This window comes from Aegilops tauschii, chromosome 3, assembly GCF_002575655.3.
Source record: "Aegilops tauschii subsp. strangulata cultivar AL8/78 chromosome 3, Aet v6.0, whole genome shotgun sequence".
NCBI lineage: Eukaryota > Viridiplantae > Streptophyta > Magnoliopsida > Poales > Poaceae > Aegilops > Aegilops tauschii.
In genome coordinates, this window is record NC_053037.3 from 596547991 (window position 1) to 596562598 (window position 14608).

The 14608-nt window shown below is 42.2% G+C and overlaps 2 long non-coding RNA genes across 5 annotated transcripts; one reads left to right on the forward strand and one right to left on the reverse strand.

The window, feature by feature from the left end:
• The first annotated feature begins 3682 nt into the window (after positions 1-3682).
• LOC109745505 (uncharacterized) lies at positions 3683-9345 on the forward strand. Of its 3 annotated transcripts, XR_006671179.1 has the most exons (6): positions 3683-5120; positions 5266-5411; positions 5500-5592; positions 5819-6107; positions 6789-6926; positions 8721-9345. It is a non-coding gene; the product is annotated as an uncharacterized lncRNA (long non-coding RNA). The 3 variants fall into 3 exon arrangements; XR_006671180.1 differs by having other exon boundaries at positions 3684-5120; positions 6789-9345; XR_006671178.1 differs by lacking the exons at positions 6789-6926; positions 8721-9345 and having other exon boundaries at positions 5819-6332.
• A 1698-nt stretch (positions 9346-11043) lies between these two features.
• On the reverse strand, positions 11044-13857 carry LOC109745500 (uncharacterized). Of its 2 annotated transcripts, XR_006671488.2 has the most exons (5): positions 13589-13857; positions 12702-12798; positions 12174-12573; positions 11864-11954; positions 11044-11460 (listed from the first exon to the last, which is right to left on the reverse strand). It is a non-coding gene; the product is annotated as an uncharacterized lncRNA (long non-coding RNA). The 2 variants fall into 2 exon arrangements; XR_006671489.2 differs by lacking the exon at positions 11864-11954.
• Positions 13858-14608: the final 751 nt, after the last annotated feature.

Genomic DNA, 14608 nt, shown 5'->3' on the forward strand with positions numbered 1-14608 from the left:
ATTTGCTAGCGACGGAGGGTTGATCATCACATCGACGCCTACGTGCTGATCCAAGGGGATCATTATTTTTGTTTGTGTATTTTTGTACGCGGGTGAAAATTATTTTTGAAGGTTGGGAGGAGGAACAGGGGGACGGACTGCTGATCTTGCATCGCCGTGAAAGGTCGGGCCGTCTACACGCACGAATTAGCATCTCGCTAGTCCGTTTCTCATCAGGTGGTAGCGGAAATTTGCATGATATCTCTAAGGAGGGTTTCAGAATATTTATGAGCCAGGGGCACAAGTTCAGAAGGAAGATGATGTTTGTGGGACCCACACATCCCAGAAACGAGCCCGATGCCTAGGGCACATGGGCATGTGTGGTCCGTAGAGCCCTTCCACGTCCAGTCTTGGCCCTGGTGCTCTTCTGGTGCAAAATGTTGTTCTGGATATTCTATGATTGTCCTGATTTACGGAAATTTGTGCAATACCCTGAAAACAAAGATAAGGACATTCAACTAACCTTTTGTTACCCCTAAAAAACTAACCTTCTATTACTTTATTAATAGATTGGTCCAGAATGAATTTATATGTTTATAGCTAATTATAATACAACATGAAAACTTAGAAACTGTAGGTATATTAGGACATATCATGTCTCTTTTATCCTTTACGGTGTCCTGATGCTAAGTTGGGGGAAAGGGGGGGGGGGGGGTCTAGTAGTTTACCGCAAGTTTCTTATATGATTTTTTTAGATGGCAAGCCCTCATTTTATCTTTTGCATTTTTAGATGGCAAGCCCTCGTTATTTCTAGTGCGTGGTCGTGACCACTGATCTTTACGTCGTCATATGTACGAGACTATGTGATTTTATATTATTATATTTATGATGTAAGTTTGTGTGTTACCATTATTATTATATCTTTTTCATTAATATCTATCCAAGGTTCTATCTCGCACATATCTCACATGATATTCTTTATACCATGTCACATACACATTTTTGCGCCAAGTAAGCTTTTATTGCATACATTTCTCACCATGCACACATGCATTTTTATGGATATGGGGAGGGGGCTCTATGAAACTCTAATTATTGCATTTTACATTCAAAAGGAAACTATTAAATAATGTAAATATCTTAATTAGGGGAGAGGGGTAGACTCTATATCTAAAAAAATCCTTGTTATAAGGGACGAGGGGAATTCTGCACCGAGTAGGTCCACGATAACTTAAGGCCCAGCTAGAGGCCCACACCCAAGATTGCAAAAGAGCATATATATAAACACGAACAGCAGGAGGTTTGTGCATGAGTGTTTCCTTTTCTCTTTGATCCATGTCTACTTTTGTTTCAACCTCAAACTCAATTCTTGATCACTTTCACAATGTCATATGCCTAGCTTTCCATATATCAAACTCAACTTCCTACTTTCCCCCCTTTAAACCCTTTTTATTAATTTGAGTTGCAATTTTGCTTTCAAATTGAATTTTGCACTTTTCCCCATAAACCACACTTAATGTGTAGGTCACCTCTTAAATTTTCAACCCATTTAGAGTTCATTTGTATGGGTTTCAAAATTCAAACAGTTTGGATTAAATTTAACTTGTTTAAATTTTACATTCTCTAAAAATCCTCAAACCATTTCTTTCTTTTTTCATTGGAAGGCCACAACCAAATTTTGTTTGTTTTCTCTGCTCAGCATGTGGATGGGCTGAGAGGTATTTTCTTCTGTTATAGGCTTACTTCACGTGGCAAGACATATTTTGAAGTGTAGATTCACTCATTTTGCTCCGTATGTAGTCCGTAGTGAAATCCCTAAAAAGACTTTATATTTAGGAACGGAAGTAGTATATATCTAGAGGCCGGCCGGATGGGAATTAATATGTGACTGGTTGCGATTTTCTTTTTATCAATCTCGAACTTGAATTTGATTCGATCTTTGGGTAGGTGGCAGTTTGGGTCCATCTCCAACACGCAAGTCAGTCTAAAGAAACCAATTCTGATTCTTTCATAAATAGTGTAGTTACGTGGATGCATAGGAGATATCGTTCAAATCAATCCCCACACGGAGCACACTTGGATTGAGCAGTACAATGATACACAACGTGAGGTAGATGCCGTTTCAGACAACGTGTGTGGTAGATGGAAAGGTTCGCATCTGAAATAGAAATGACATACCGTGGCTATACAATCACGTCCTTGTCCGCCATGAGAACATTGTAGTGTTGGTGCGCCCTTGCCTGGTGCAGATGAGGTCTGGTGCCGGTGGTCCCCAGTACCGACAAAGGAGGGTTAGAGGGGTCGCTAGGGACAATGGAGGAGGCGAGGCGGCTCAGGCAGGGTGGGGCGGTGAGGTTGTGCATAGCGGGGCGGGCAGTTTGGCCCAGTGGCAGCAGGCAGATGGCAGGAAGAAGGTTACAGAGGAGAGGAAAAAAATGATCAATGCAACAAAGTTTTTCCACCAACTTGGGTGTGTGGGTAATACTCATCAACCGGCTAACGCGAGAAAAAGATCCTCGCCTTCCAAGCCATTTGATCAACCGTTTAGTGTGACCTGTCGGTTTGCAACATAAACCATGTTGCGCTCACTGTTTGCAATATATAGCCATGTTGCGCTCGACGATCTGTGTCGCAGGTAATCGTTTGCAACATGCCCCATGTTGCGATCACCTTTAGCGTGCATAACTACAACCAGGCCGTGGTTCTTTCGCTCGCGCATTACAACATGGCCATGTTGCGGTGACCCATTGCAACATGAATCGTGTTCCAGTCACCTGTTGCAATATAAATCATGCCAGCAACAATGACGGCATCACCAGCTCAGCACAGCTCCATCTCTACCTTGGGGAGGTCGTTGCTTTGCACCAGTGCTCTCCAGATAAGTTGTGCTACAAAAGGGCAGCATGCGGTGCCGCTAGTGCAGCAATTAACGGCGTGGGCGATGGAATGTTCCTGTAACATGCGGGTAGTGCAACAATTACAACTTCATGTTGGTGACTAAAAAATATTTATAAATATGATTTTAAATCCTCATATATTCATAAATAATGTGTAAGACCCATGGATTCGGTAAAATTTAAAAAAATTCTCACCTTTATCATTTTTAAATATATTAAGATTATGTTTTTATTGCTAGCATATCATCATCAAAACCTGAAAACCATCTGCACCGAGGGCAATGGAGAAAACCACAAGGGTTTAATACAGAGGCATCAAATTAAGTTATCACTAGTCATCAACCCGTGCTTCTGCACGGGCTAGATATAGTTGTTCCTAAAGTTTTTATGTTATTCAATACTGTTTCAATAATGAAACTTTGGAATGAAAGAGTCAACTATATGTACAAATAAGAAACAAAATTTATATTCTGATGTATTAAAGGCACATGTTAATTTTTATATTTACATATTTGTCAAATTAGTTAAAAAGGAAATTAATTCAAAATATAAGACCTTTTATGTTTGAAATGATGTCCAGTTTGTATATATTGGAAGATTCCTTTGCAATGAGATTTGCAACTGCAGTGTATTTTTGACTAACAATATCAACGTTTTTGGACAAATATATATTTACTTCAAATTGTTGAAGAGAAATGCAGAAAATCCTAATATGTTTCTGTTGTTCGAAAATTTCTTGCCAAAATAATGGAAGTAATGTCCAACCTTCGATAAACATCAAGGGTAGGCACAGTTTCATACAATTATTGTGATACTCATCGCTATTTGCTTCAATTTCCCCTAACGAATGGTTGGCGGCAATAATTTTTGTAATTGCTTAGCATATTTCTATATAACTATTCAATTTTTGAACCATAAGTATGTACAACAAGTAAAGGCTTCTAAGAAGTTACTCCCACAGTCCATATTAAGTGTGGCTCTTATGGAGGTATTTAGGCATATTTTAGTGTTAGATACATCAGTTTGTGCGATACTTAATATGAAACGGAGGGAATATTAGTTAATAAAAATCGGGACGTGCACACTTTTTATCCTGATGCTTGAACGCCATGGACTGTTGCCTGTACGTTGTTGCACTTATTTTTTTCCCACCACAGCAACATAAATTGTAGTTATCATGTCGGGTTGTCTTTATTTTTCATCACATAGGTACGTAAGGTTGGAACTTGGAGGTTGTCCGTGAGGACTCTCCTTTTTTTACACGTCATTGAGGACTCTTACATCTACATGATCCTTTAATCTTTATTACAACTGTTACAGTGATTGGCGATTTTAGGGACCGTCCATTCGCTGCGATCAAACGGTGGAGAAATAGGAGTTACAGGAGTTATGGGAGTAAAATTACATGAAATTACAAATAATTGTGGGACCATTACAAGATTATGGTGAGGCTAATCATTTTCTAAAAGGGTAGATCCGTCCAATTTAGTGTGCATCGCTGGGAGAAAAGGAAAAAAAAACCTCTGCACGCTTCGTCCCCAATCTATCGATCCCCTCTCCGCTTGCCTCCTCCTCTCCCGGGTCGCTCGCCGCCGGCTCAGCCGCTTCTTCTGCGCCTTCTCCTCCCCGCTCCCCAGACCGGCATCCAGCGCAGGAGGATCCGGGTGGTCATGGTGGCGGCATCTTTAGCGGCCTCGCCGGATTGTTAGCCTCCTCAATCCCCTCACACAGGCGCCGCCGCCAAGCCTGCCCTCGACCGTGTTGCTGCCGGCGTCCCTCCTGTCGCTCGTGCCGCCGCGGCCACTGACCCTCGCACAGCCGCAGCCGCAACCGCCTGCTCTTCTCTGCTGCCCCAGTGCCCCGAGCATCGCCCCGTCGAATAGGTGCTCCACAAGGCAGCGCCTCCTCCCTGGATCAGCCACTGACGGCCATCAACGCCGGCGACCCAATCCATAGGAAGGTAACCCCGGGGCTTAATCTTCCGCTGCCGCTGCAGCCGAGGACAGCCCTGTTTTTTATGTACATCCTCTGACCCGTTATCCTGCGCAGTCGTCCGCTGTGGCCGAGGACGGAGAAGGTCCCGTGTCTATAACTGTCGCTAGCTGTCCTGTCAAGCTTCCCGCCCACTACGAGTATCCCTCCCAGCCCCTGCGCCGCTGTCTGCCTTCGACGATTCCGCACGCCTGTAGGCGACAGTGGAACAAATTCAGACATTCAAAGATATCCGTCCGTCAGAATATTCAGGTTCTGTACTTCTGTATGTCACGCCATTCTTCCTTTGTTCCCTCTTTTGCATTGCATGTGGACAGTAAACCACATAGTCGTCCATCACTGAATGTTTGAATTTGTTCCATTCAAACATTCAAAGTCACATTCCGCACGCGTGTAGGTGTCAGAGATGTCATTCTCACGCAACAGTCACCTACACCTATGTTTGAATCGGCTTAAGGATGCTGCGAACGACATCTCCGACATGCTTGAAGATTTTGAAGATGAAACCGACTTCAACCTGGTGTGCAAGATTATGTCGATTTGGTAACTATCAATCATGATCTGAATGCTGTTGTTTAATAACATATGAATATTTTAGATAATGAACTACATCTAAAACTTTTTTATGTAGTGAAGTAGATCTGAACCTCACTGTTGGAGTTGATCTTTGAGTCGATGTTAAGTAAAAGCTGCTTCTACTTGTTGATGCCAAGACCACCTTTAGGTTTGTAAATGTCCCTGCCTTCTTTTGTTTAACCAATAGTAAGCTATGTCCACAAAATCATGATTTGATTGAGGGGAAAGTGAAGTAAAACTTGTCTGGTATCCAAGTGTAATATCAGTTTCTGAATTGTTTTTCTCAACCACCTGATTGAAACTAGTTTGTAATGCCATCTCCGCCCCTTTCAAGCCTTCCATGGTACTGATACACCACATTGTACCTCTTGCAGTGGGCAGCCACGATGAAGAAGATTAAGATGCCACGTAAGATGAGATCGATGCAAAAGCGCCTACAAAAGATGGACCGTGATAGTTATGGTGTTCAGCCAGAAACTCGCTGCGAGGAGCGGCAAGTTCCTGACATCCGGGAAACAGCAGGATATGTGGAGGAGGCAGAAATCATCTGGAGGGCTGATGACGAAAGGAAAATCTTGGATTGCATATCTGGGAGCAATAGTTATTTCCCTCTGCTTTCGATCACAGTGATTGGAGTCAGTAAGTAGTGATTAGAGTCAGTAGGTAATACAAAACATGGTAAATTTCATTGGAATATAACTTGCAAGTTGATGGGTTCAAAACCTTTGGGCTGTGAAAAAGAGTTATGTTCTTATGATTATGCCACTGGACTATGGCCATTTTCTTTATATTTAGGCAGTGTATGGCGCCATATAGAATGGACAGTAATTATGTGTAGTATTTCTTTGAAAACCAGAATTGGCTCAATTTGGAAAAATGGCTGCTTTATGTGAATTTCTTGACCGCTTTGCACGCGTTGCTACAAGTGCATTATCATGCCTCAACCATAATCATTGTCAACAAATATGGAACAGAAGAAGTATGGCCCCTATTTTAGTCCTCTTTGTCATGTTCGCGCGCACAACCTATTTTGCCAATGAGCAAGTTTAGCATATGTTTGTTCTTTGATGATCTTATGCTGGTTGCCTGGTTCTCATTGTTGTCCTAGCTGTCTAGTTAGTAAGCAGAACTCTTTTAGAGTAAAGCTAGCTGGGACATCTGTTTCAGTATTGTTACCCAACAGACTTAGGCCTAGATTTATTAGTTGTAAATTTGTTAGCTCCATGTATCGCATTAGTTACGATGCAAAACACAAGCTGCAATGTACCAACTCTTGTCGACATGTCTATCAGTATAAAAATGGTACATGGTGTTCCTGATGCTATTCTTTCTTATTTTCTGCAGGAGAGGCTGGCATTTGACAATACAGTTCAGTGTGTGCATTGACTGCCGGTGCTGCAGCCTGAAAATTTTCTTGTGGAGTGGACCGAAGTAATCCATCGAGCTAGCTGCATTATTGATTCTGTCCTTTTTGCTGGCGAGGTAATAATCTCCCACTCAACTCGTGATGTGAGAGATAGTAGTGTAACCATGATATTTACATCATTGCTCATGTGTTCTATATGCTATGATTTTTCTTCCTTAATTACCCTGCCTCAGCTGTAATCATCATCCACTTAAACCAGAATTGCATACTTACGCAGTGTATGGCGCCGTATAGAATGGGGAGCATGCGTTTGTAAGTAGTCACTTATGATAGTGTTTTAAATGTAAGATACTCCGATGCAGATAGGTTTGTATTAGATGGTGCAAATGATAGAAGTGGAACATGCAGCTCATTAGCTGGGTTTTTTTTAAAGAACCAATGAAAAGACAAGCATTTGGATGGACATAAGCGTACAAATAATATGAAAAAACATCAGAACATAAGTGCAGTCTTTCATTAAAGAACATGCTATGAAGATCAATCATTTGGAACTTCCCTTGAAGTGCCTCTCTGTGTAGCCCATTCATGGCTGTACGAATGGGCTGGACACGGCGTTTGATGGTTTGCGCTTGCATCTTTTCAACTCCACTTTTTTAGCGATAGTCTCGGTGTCAAATTGTTGTTTCACTGGATTACTAGCAGGGGCATTCTTCCTCGGGCGTCCACGTTTACGCTTTGGGGCACCGGATGTCTCTGGTTTGTTTGTAACATCAGGGTTGATGACAATCGTGGCATCGTCGTCTGCACCTTTTCGTTCCTCTGGAATGCTGGCTTCGTACTCGTCCTTTTGTAGAGGAAATAGTGGTGTGTTACATGCAATCATGAAAGGTAGGAACTAGATGACATGAAGTGCTAGTTGTGTAGAACTTACCGCTATAGGATCCTTGTACGATTTTTTTCCGAAGCTTGTTGCAATCTGAATGCAGCAGGCTTGAACATATTTTCCAGCTGAAAATATGTATTAGTGCCTGAATTAGATAGCGACGCATAGGTTAGGATAGCGGTGAAGCATAGGTAGTGCATGATTGCAAAGGTAATTTAGTGTTTGGTAGACCTGTGTGAAATCCTTGGTAATTTTATCTCTGTCCCATGTCAACATGTATCTGAGTGTGTACGCCCCGCAGGAATACCTGTGATGTAAAGTTGAAGATAAGTATTGTAGTGTAGGTGAGGAATCATATAGCTGCCTATACGTACCCATCCATCTGTTGTGGTATGTTAGTATAGGAAGTGGTTTTCCACTGGGTAATATTGATGGGTTTAGGCGGTGTTACCAAGCCATCCTCGACCGCTTCGTTGATACACGCCTGAATGGATTCCACCTGGTGTACGAGGAGTAATTCAAGGGATGTCTTGGTCCAACTCCTTATTTTGCACCACGGATTTTATAGGTGTTCCAGCAGAAGTCCATCCTTTCTATGCGTCAAACCCAGGAGTTGATGAAAACTTGCCATTCCTGGTTGCTCTTGTTCCTAAAATTAGAAGTTGGTCAATGAACAGAAATTAGCTCATGTTAGCAAGGTGATGGGCCATAGTTATCACCTGTACGTATGCATTCTTCGTCGTTGATTGTTTGTTTGTTTGAACCACAGATCTTAATTCCTGTAACATGAAATGCATAGAATCAAAATATAGGAAGTTATGGGTAAAATTGATGTTGTAGTGTCACTTACCTGGAGTTCCCTTTTGAGGTCTCCAACTTCGTCCTCCAGCTTGGACAACCTAGGTTGAGTGGCAATTTTACCCCTTATGTTTATCAAGTTCTCGGCGAGGGTGATTATTCTTTTATCTAATTTGTGCTCTACTTCTACTACTTGTTTGACCAACTTTTTCTCTTGTTCTGCAAATAGATCGTTCTAGGTTTGAAGTATCATGTCCATCTGTGTACAAGAAATGTCAACTCGTCGGAGAGACACTGACTTCATCTTTGTTAGCCCTCCAAGACCAGTTTTAGTGCAGATGGCCTTTTGGTGCTTGTCATCTAATCGATCAATTATTTCCGCAAACCTTATCGATGAGCACATTAACCTCATATTTGCATGTTTCACACTGAGTTCGTCCAAAAAAGCCTGAAATACATGTGAAGGTAAAAGAACTATGTGTTTTCAAAGATTTTAATCTAACTGGGAATAATATACCTGATTGGTTACGTCTGGTAGTGGTAATTGTGTGTCGGCACAACTTTTAGAAGAACTGGCCATTCCTGGAAAATATGCACAAACAGAGACTGGGTCAATTCAGAGAATAAACATAAGCTATGGGGTTCTACCATACTATAATTGTTCCACCTGTTTCTTACGGAGCACAAAATTACTATGATAAGCTATTTAATTTAATTACTTCTTTGTTACTATACCGCTCGAGAGGTGAATGTTTACGACACAGATGTATGTGTTCTTTATTTTGTCAATCTGGGTTTATAGCCCTATTATGTGCACACATTTGATTCTATTTATTTGAAGGGATTATAATTTATTAGATGTAAGTACAGATTGATCGGTGATTAATGATTACTTACTAAATTTTCTCTACTGTCATTTATGTGAACAACACGTGGTATGTACTGCATGATTCTGCCATTTGATATTTATATAGAAAGTTTTGGATTATATTGACCTCACTGTTGACTAAGGGGTGTAAAAAGATCAGGCGTTCTAACCGTGATGCGAATGGGTAGATGAAGAGGAAGCAGTACAGTCGTATCGCACAGGCCAGGTGGGTGGTGGCCGCTGGCTCCGATCCCCTGGGTGTGGCTAGCGGCTCCGATCGCGCCGGTCAGGAGGGTGGCGCCGGCATTCGAGCCGACTGCGTGTAGTGTCCATGGGGAGAGTTTGACGCCGGCGACGAGCATAGAGAGGTGGATCACGATGCTATGGACGGAGCAAAATTCAGAGAAAAACCCATAAGATCTCATGATGGGTTCATGCACAGAATAAGCGAAATCCATTATTTGGTTTTAAGTATAAATCTCATGCGTTACCTTAGTTCTAACTGATGACAAGAGCCGGCATTCTCACCTTCAATCCAACATGTGGATGAAGAACAAGTAGTGACGTCGTATTCCGCAGGCCAGATGGGCGGTCGCCGGCGGCTCCGTTCCTGTGGGTGAGGACGACGGCTCCGTTGCAGCCGGTGGGCAGGGTGGCGGCGTTCGATGGGACTGGCCTTGGAGGAGAAGGTCGCGTGTGGGACGGCGCCCGGAATATGAGTGGAGAATCGGCGTTAGCGCCAGCTAGGCCAGTTGGATCGGAGGTTGTTGCAGATAATGGGGGAGGTGGGAAGGCCGGTAGATACGCGCGTGATAAGTGTTAGTCCATCGACGAGCCAAAAATTGGATGGCTCCTTTAAAGTCGGAAAGGTTGATTGATTAAACACCAACTCTTTTGGCACGTCCGTTTCCTTTTTTTAATTTGCCACGTCTGTTGCTGGCCTCGTTCATATCATAAAGAACAAACTAATTGTCTGTTAACTTCTTCTTTTTTGCAAAGTAATGTGTCTCATTTATATTATAAAAAACAAAGTACAAGTCACGTAAAGACCAACATGACAGAACTGAATAGATATCAGAACATGTCTAAGCTTGACACCAACACATGGCACCTGCCTCCGGCATCACCCAAAAGTAAGAAACTTGCAGATAACAATCCGAAGAAAGCATTGGATTTCGGCAGCAGTGACGGGCCTCTTCAGTAGGCTTTTGGTTTTTCTACAATTTCAAGCTTTGGAGCTGAATTATTGTCCAAGTAGTGTTTATATTATTTTCGATCCAACAATCACTTCATTCAAGTGACAATTGTGAGATTATGTTTACAATAATAGGCTTTCAACTTTGAGTTGTTGCTCAATTTTTAGATGCCCACATACTAAATTGTGGCTTTTACTATTTTTGTGTTGCATATGCTGCACTAGTCCAAACCAGTGTTATCTCACGCAACAGTCCATGCCAGAGCATTAAATTTGCACTGGTTGGTTATTTCTGATGCATGTTAGAATGATTTGCATCATTCAGGAACAGTAAGAATGATTAGCAACATGAGCTGAGCATAAGTCAAACAGTAAGGATTATTAATTAATCGATAAATTTTACTAAATTCTACTTTTTTTTTAACTCTTCAGCATCCTCGTAATGTCAATTAATCCACCATTTTTCTAAGATTCTCACCACATTATGGATTGATGCAAATTTGCACAGGCGCATTTCATTAAACAAGCAAAGAATATTACCTAACCTTCTCTGATTTGTTGTAAAAGTAGGAGGGTGCTAATAGCGGCACACAAGCAGACACACATGCATGTGTTCAATTACAACAACCGGATAAATGACTACATACTCATGAAAGCCAAGAACTCATCGAACATCATCTTCAACCTCCCACATGTCTTCAACGTATGATGTTTGTACTACATGATCAGCTGCCATTAAATGTGCGATGTTTTTTGTACGGACAAGCACACCCTGCCTACCATGAGTCTTCTCTACCTTGCCTGAGAATCTAGAACTACGGACTTTTTTCTCTGCCTGCTTGATCTTCTTAGCGTGCTTGATCTTCTCAGCACACCAGCATGTAGGTGTGTGCCGCTTCGGGTCACCTGAAGAATATGGAGAAATAGTTACAAAAGTTTAAGAAATTGCACAGCGTCGGCAGAAAGTGTGTTGTCGCAGTTACAACCCCGGATCTCAACTACATATGGCAATCTCATTTTCGGAAAGAAGTATCATCATAGACATATATGCGATGCAACCTCCAAATATGTGCATATTTGAACTGCAGAAATTTTACAATTCTGTGAACATATACTGTACATCTCAAAACAGTGGTCCGTTTCACGTAATTAATAAGTAATATGCAAACAGGTTCATTCTTTACTCGGCCAAGCAACAATTGTTTTCATATTAGAAATATATGGAAACCAACCTAATAATACTATTAAGAAGACAAATATGATACATGAATTGACAAGTAAAACTGATGTTATTCAAGCTCAGTCATACTTGTAGTAATTAATACTTCATAATTGGATCACAAGCGCAACAGTTTCGTACCACGAAACCCCTTGTACAGAGAGTTGTACCTAACAGTTTGCTGCATCAGCCCATCACATGTGTTAGCTTGAAAAAAGACTCATTCAGGATTCTTTGTATAGACAAAATGTAGTTTACATTGCCATATAGTCTGTTGCCTGCAACTACTGAACATGCTATAGTATACTGACGACCAGCAAAGTAAAAAGACTCATTCAGGTGCTTCAAAATTATCAACTGAAGAAGGAAAACAATCACAAAAATGCACTCTGTTGCTTACATGTGCAGGGCTACGAGGAGGTTGAGGCATCGCAGGGGCGGAGGAGCGGCAGGATCGTGGAGAATGAAATACTTGCAGAAACTAATACTTGAAAAATGGACCACAAGCGCAACAGTTTCCTACCACGAAACCCCTTGCAGAGATAGCTGTAGCTAACAGTTTGCTGCCATCATATCTTCAGAAGTGAATTAATAATATGGTGTACAATGAAGCTAATTATTCTAGTCAACTTGTCACAATGCCTTTTTACCATCAGAATCAATGATAAGAGACATCCAGTGGGGTTGGAACATGTTTACGACAAATTACCTTTAAAACAAGCTCAAAGTATCCAATATCAAAATCCAGTGTAGTCCGAGTATAAGGCATGACTACTTCCTCACTAGTAGAATCCTTCCCTCTGCAGTCGGTTAACAAAATACAGAAAACGGAATCAGAATATTCGACTCACTCCATGTACTAAAAAGAATGACCATAACTCAACATCATAACTGTACACCAGGATATGAGCAGTACAAATGGTCAGACCTGCATCTTATATATCGGCCAATTGCAAGGCCCAAAACAGAAGTAGGTCTAGGGAAACTAATTTGAACTTGGCCACATTATGACTGATCTGTCTCTTCTGCACAAGATCATAGCACATCCATTAATTTTTATATTAAACACAAACTTCAAAAGCAGCAATCTTGAATGCAGCAAATAATTTTGTGCACAGGGTACTAAATGTGAAAATGATGATCCCGCAAAAAAAAAATCCGTGCACTGATTAATTAAGCTGGCACGCTAGCTACCTCACCTAATTTAGGCTGCCTTTTTCATGGTGGGACTAGTTAGTACTGATTCTTTAGACTATATCTCTTGCGGTTGTTCACAACAAACTGTTGTGTGTTTTGTACTCTTCATGTACTATTGGTTAATTAAGGTAGGTCATTTGGATCCTATGATGCCATATGAAGTTTGACAGCAAACTCAATAAAACTGCAACTGTTATGTGATCACTTCAATTTGTTTTCTTCTGCCTCTAAACTCTCTAGCTAGCTACATATTGACATTTTTGCCATGGACAGGAGTTGATGTACATTTGTTCCCACTACAAGGTTGTTGGCTTTTAATCATGCTTTTCATTCAACGGCAGTGCGTGTAATCTAGAATGGGAATCATATTCGGTGGCGAGTGAGCCTACCGACTAATAATTCAGTCATTGACTTGCCAACGATTCCAGCTCTTGTTCTCCGAACCTAACCCGTGATCAGTCTTGATTTGATATACGCAGAGAGAGTATTTGCCATACAGTGTACGCCATAGAAAATGTTATGGCGCCACTAGCAAATTAGTACCCAGTACGGTTCGCATCAAGCAACGTGCGGGGCGGATGACCGGGGGGGGGGGGGGGGTTGTAGGGGAGGGGGTACCTGTCCACGGAGTTCTCGCCGGCTGCTTGGCGGAGGGAGGCGCTGCAGTGGGCGGTGGGGCAGGGAGACGTCGGCGGGCTCGGCGCGCCGCAGCGGAAGATTAGCAGTTCCTGGCGTTGGGCAAGGGCGGCGGACCGCTGCTGCTTGACTGGATCGGGGCTGCCGCCAGATCTCTTGATCGGAACGACGGAAAGGGCGGCGGCGGCAGCTATGCGACCAGACACAGAGTTATCTGTGCGGGGGGCGGATGAGCTAATTCTCTTCGGAACGGATTGAATTTTTTTGACCATTCTACCCTTTTGACCAAAAATTAAATCTTTAACTGATTTTTCAGATCCGACGGTCAGGATAAAACAAGGGTGGAGTTACATGAAATTACGAGTTGTAACTCGCCAATCACCCTAAAAGAGCTCAATCTTTATATATGTTCCTGTCTTTTTTATTTTTAACGGGATCATGTGTTTTTCTATGAATTGGGACGTGCACACTTTTTATCCTGGGGCTTGAACGCCATGGACTCTTGCCTGTACGTTGTTGTACTTATTTTTTTCCACCAGAGCAACGTAAATCGTAGTTATCGTGTCAGGTTGACCTTATTTTTCATCACATAGGAACGCAAATCGTATGGTCACCGGTAAAGAATAGGCCTTTAGTCCCGGTTCGCAAAGGCCATTAATCCCGGCTGTGCAACCGGGACTAAATATGCGCGACTAAAGGCCCCCCCCCTAGTCGCGCCTCTTACGAACCGTGACTAAAGGCCCGTCCACGTGGGCGCCAGGAGTCCGTTGGGGCGGAGGACCTTTAGTCCCGGTTCTCGTGGCTAACCGGGACTAAAGGCCTCCTCCGCAGGTTTAGGGTTTTAGCCCCCCTAAACCTGGTTTTTTTGCGAATTTTTTTAATTTTTTTAATTTTCAAATTTCTGAATTATTTTAACCTCTAATCTTTAATCACCACCCCTCATCACTGCTCAATTTATCCTCTAATCTCTAATCACCCCTCATCATTCCAAATCAACTAACT